The sequence below is a fragment of the Bison bison genome, unplaced genomic scaffold (genome assembly GCF_000754665.1).
Source record: "Bison bison bison isolate TAMUID 2011002044 unplaced genomic scaffold, Bison_UMD1.0 scf7180017855270, whole genome shotgun sequence".
Lineage (NCBI taxonomy): Eukaryota > Metazoa > Chordata > Mammalia > Artiodactyla > Bovidae > Bison > Bison bison.
This window is the reverse complement of record NW_011485843.1, coordinates 9688-14266: the sequence shown is the minus strand read 5'-3', so window position 1 is coordinate 14266 and position 4579 is coordinate 9688. Positions and strand designations below refer to the sequence as shown.

The 4579-nt window shown below is 34.1% G+C and overlaps 1 pseudogene; it reads left to right on the top strand.

Annotated features, from left to right (window-relative positions):
• The window catches only part of LOC105002048, a 13022-nt pseudogene that overhangs the window by 2596 nt on the left and 5847 nt on the right, over positions 1-4579 (top strand).

Below are 4579 nucleotides of genomic sequence, written 5' to 3'. Positions count from 1 at the left end.
TATTAGAAAGCTTATTGATTGTATGACATTATCTTTAAACTATTACAGTAAACTAGTTGTACATAATACTTCTGTTATATATAGTTTTATGGTAAGGGCTTGTTTGTTGGTTCTGAAGTGTAATATTCCTATGTAATTGTATGTGTAGATGATTAGTTCAGTTAATTCTATCCTACATAGATTTTAAAAAATTATATAATCATGAACTTACAAACACTTAGGCTATGCTGAATAGGATTTGATCATTCCTTGATGATTCTAGTTGATAGTAACATCGTGAGTAGCTATGATTTTGTAAGGTACTCTGAAACATTACATCATATCAATGTCATAGTTGTTTATAGATTCTAAGGAAAAGGGAAAATTTTTGTTTATATTCAACAGAAAAAAAACTACTAACAATCTTTCACAAATTATTAATTTTGGTTTATAGAGTTCTAAATTATAAAAACTATGCTTCCCATAGTAAGAGTGTTATTAACACATATTGTGTATTCAGTAAGTGTATATCAGATTCATGAATATACAGCAGAATGGTTGAATAAATGCCTACTGATACATTTCTTTACAAAAGCAAGTGTTTAGTGAAAGTAGATTTCCAATATTGCCTACCTCTAAAGTCTTTTTATTTTTTGAGAAATGTGTTAAGATTGAGAAAGTATTATTTATAGTTATAACTGGACATGGAATAATAATATAGATTCATTTGCTATCATATTCCTTAAGAAGACTTATTTAAATATTACTTTCTCAGCATATTTTCAAACTGCAGTGTTGAAGCCAGATTTCCTGAGTTTGAACTCTGGATCTGTTGGTGACCTGCTGTGTGGGCTTGGGCAACTTACTCAGCCTTTCTGTGCTCCGTTTCTTCCTATGTAGAGGACCTAATGTATTACCTACCTTCCAGAATGTTTGTGAGGATTAAAATGCCATTAAGACATATAAAGTGCTTATAATAATGCATAGCACTTGCATAGGAAGTCCTCAGAAGGCTATTATCATGGTTATTAAAAATGGGTTTCTTTCTTATAAGGACTTAAGGAATACATCCCAGATAGGTTTTATTGCTGCAAAACATAGTTCTTATTGAAAATAACAACTGCAAGAAATCCTGGTGTACTGGTTCCCTTCATATAATGCAAGTAATGCTGTGTTTTTCCTTTTCTTTGATCTAAATTAAATGTTTTATTAGTATTATAAATGTATTTTGTTTGTCCTTTAATGTTACTCTTCTTTATTGTTTTAATCCTTTTATAAAAAATTACCAATGCAAATGCAATGATTTTATATAAAAAACAAAGTTTAAGTATTTGTATTTTTAAGTATTTAATATTAGCCTGAAAAGAATCATTTGTTTTTTCAGGCCTGCAAAAAAAAACATCTAATGAAAATAACAAAGTATAGTAAAAAAGTTAACTATAAAAAATATTTTCCTAGTAAAAAATACTTTGTAAAAGGAATAGTAGCAAAATATAAAATCTTCCTTTGTTGTAGAGACATATACTTTGACAACTTAATTTAGAAACACTATTGATAAAGTTATCCTTTTGATAAAAAAATCTGTCCTTTTAAAAAGTGTCTGTTTTTGCTTTAATGAAGAGATGTTTATCACCTTTGTACAATTAGTATGTTCTATAATATTTTAAGGACATTATGAAATAGTATTATTTATGTGTAGGTCAAAGAACAAATTAATTCTGTGGATGACTGAGATGACTTAACTCAGTCATCTGAAACAGCTTCCGAGGATGACGAGTTGTTTATTATAAGAATTCCATGTTGCTAATTGAACAACTTGACACAGGGTGTAAAGGGAGGACTGCAGTGTAAATATAAATACAAAGCCTGTTTGTGTATGGTGTAGTAGTAATATATGTCTAGTACTGCTCTAGAGCCAGGGATGTGTTACAGTGCTGGGCATTTCAGAAATAGGTTCTGTATTAAAAGAACATGAACATGAGTGTATACTCTGCACCACAGGCCTATGATCATTCTCACTCACTGTACCTTCTGTTGACTCTTCTTTCCTGTGCCTTCACCCAAGGTCAGGTTAGCATCATTTTCCTCCTGGAATAACTGAAATAATCTCAGAACTTCTTTCCCTGCCATTCTACCTCTCGGAACCTCAGTCCACACAGCAACTATAATGATCATCTATTTTTAAAAAATCAGATCTCATCATGTCACCCTTTTGCTTAAAGCCCAACTGTTACTTCTCTTTGCTTCATGGTTAAAGGTCACAATTGTCTAGCTTCATCTTGTTTTATTTTTTACCCTTCTTTCTACATGAATTTTAGCATCAGGGTGTCAATTTCCTAAAATGTCTGCTGGTCTTACATTTTCATTTTCATTCAGTTCAAAATACTTTGTAATTCTTCTTTTCATTACCTCTTTGATCCAAGGGTTATTTAGATCCGTGTGATTTAGTTTCCAAATATTGAGAGTTTTCCAGAGATCCTTCTGTGCTCTTGCTTCTTGTGATTTAATAGGTGCATCCAGAGGGACCCTGGGGCTAGGGCTGATTATTTCCTGCCTTGGAGGCAAGACCTTACTGACTACCCTGTTCATTCTACTGTAAGGAGAAGTTTTTCCAGCCTGGCTTATGAGAATAGATAGAATTCCTGGGACTGAGTGAGCACCAGTCACAGGTTCCTATAGTCTTTTCAGATGGTTTCTCCCTGGTCTCAGGTGGTTTCTCCCAGATGGGCGTTGTTTGTTCCTCTGCTGAGTACCCGAGGGGCTCCTCCTCAGATCTCCAGGGTCCTTTTTCTTTCTGTTCCACTCTCTCCTCTCCGCGGTTCTGATATGTGATCTCTGCCCACTTTGGTTTCACCAGACTGTCAGCTTCATCACCTCCTGTCAGGGAGTCTGGCTGACTCAGCTTCCATTCCTTCTCCTCATGTTGGGGCCTGGAAATTCTCTCAAGGCAGTGGGCTGGGGCGTTTCCTTAGGCTAACCTCATGTATTTCCAGGATCATTGTCTCTCATTCCCTGAAGTCCTTTGTCATGAAAATCATTGTTTAATGTCGGCGTCGTTTTTGCTCGCTCCACTCAGGAAGGTAAATCAGTAGCTGTTCACTCTGTCTTGGTTAAAAACATATGGCAGCTGGAGACTGTCCACAGGGTTGTTCTTCCTACTGTACTTACTACTTCCTGCTCATCCTTCATTTCTCAGTGTGACATCTCTTCCCCAGGGAAATCTTTCCTGGACCCAATCTATGTCGAGTTCTATTATGTGATCATAGAACTCTCTTTTCTTATAATATCCTTCTGAGTTCATAATTATTTTATTTATCTTTCTCTTCTACTAGACTTGAAGCTAAACGAGAGCCAGGGGAGTCTGTTTCATCTGCAGAGCTTAGAATAATGTCTTCCACATTATAGAGACTTAATATTTGTTCAATGTGTGGATGCGTGAACGTGAAAGGCACAGTCCTTTATACTCAGAACTTACTCACATAAATTTTTGTTTGTTGTTGTTTTTATCTTTGTTTTCTTCATTATGCAGATTCTGTTAGCTTGTTGAAAATTCAGGATACGATTCTTTCGTATGAAAGATTAGTGGAACTTAAAAAAAAGCCACTGTGAACTGCTTAGAGGAAAGATTAAAAAAAACGGAAAGTAAGGTTTGTGGGCTACAGAAAGAGCTGTCAGAAACCAAAGAAGTGAAATCACAGTTAGAGCATCAGAAAGTGGAGTGGGAACGAGAGCTCGGCAGCTTGAAGTACTGTACATCTCGCTTTTAGAGAAATATTTGAACTATTGTTTCCTTTAATACTGCAGAGACATAGACGTGTTATAAGGACTAGCTTATCCTCTAGGATTTTACAGAGGAGAAAGTGTTACTAGTATTGTGGAGTGTGAAATTCTTGGAAATAATATAGCAGGTTGTTAACAGTGAGTGCTTCTAATAACTTAATGTAAGTTTTTCCAAATCATCATTTTCATGACCGTACAGAATGAAGGTTTCCACCATAATGGAAACCTTATTAATTATTTAGCAAATTGACTTTTGGTTGTTTTTCACTTTTCTGTATTATATTTAATATGACAAGAAATGTTTTTCTATAAATTCATTTTTACCTTTCTAATTATTTTGAATACATTTTCTTTAATAATATCGTATCATTTGGTCAAAGTATGAGAACTTAAAAAAGATCTTTGATCTATATTTGAAGTTTATATTACTTTACATTCCCATGCACAGATGTTTACAGTAGTCATTTTTCTCAAGACAGAAAAAAAAAATGGATGCAGTTTTATTCTTAACCCTCGGCATGAAAACTGTGAAATTATTAAGTGTTTTTCATTATATTTTCCCCTATTTTACTATTTTAAACATTATGTAGAGGGAATGAAAGTTATTGTAGCAGTGGATAATCTCATGATTTTCTAAGAAGAGCTGTATAAGTTTTGCAGATTGACCTTAAAGCAAGAAGGAGAGCAGAGAAGAAATGCTGATATGTTGTATGAAAAAATTAGGGAGCAGTTAAGAAGAAAAGAAGACCAATATAAGTAAAAAAGTTGAAATGAAAACAGCAACTTGAACTCACTCTCAGAGCACTAGATATGGAACTGA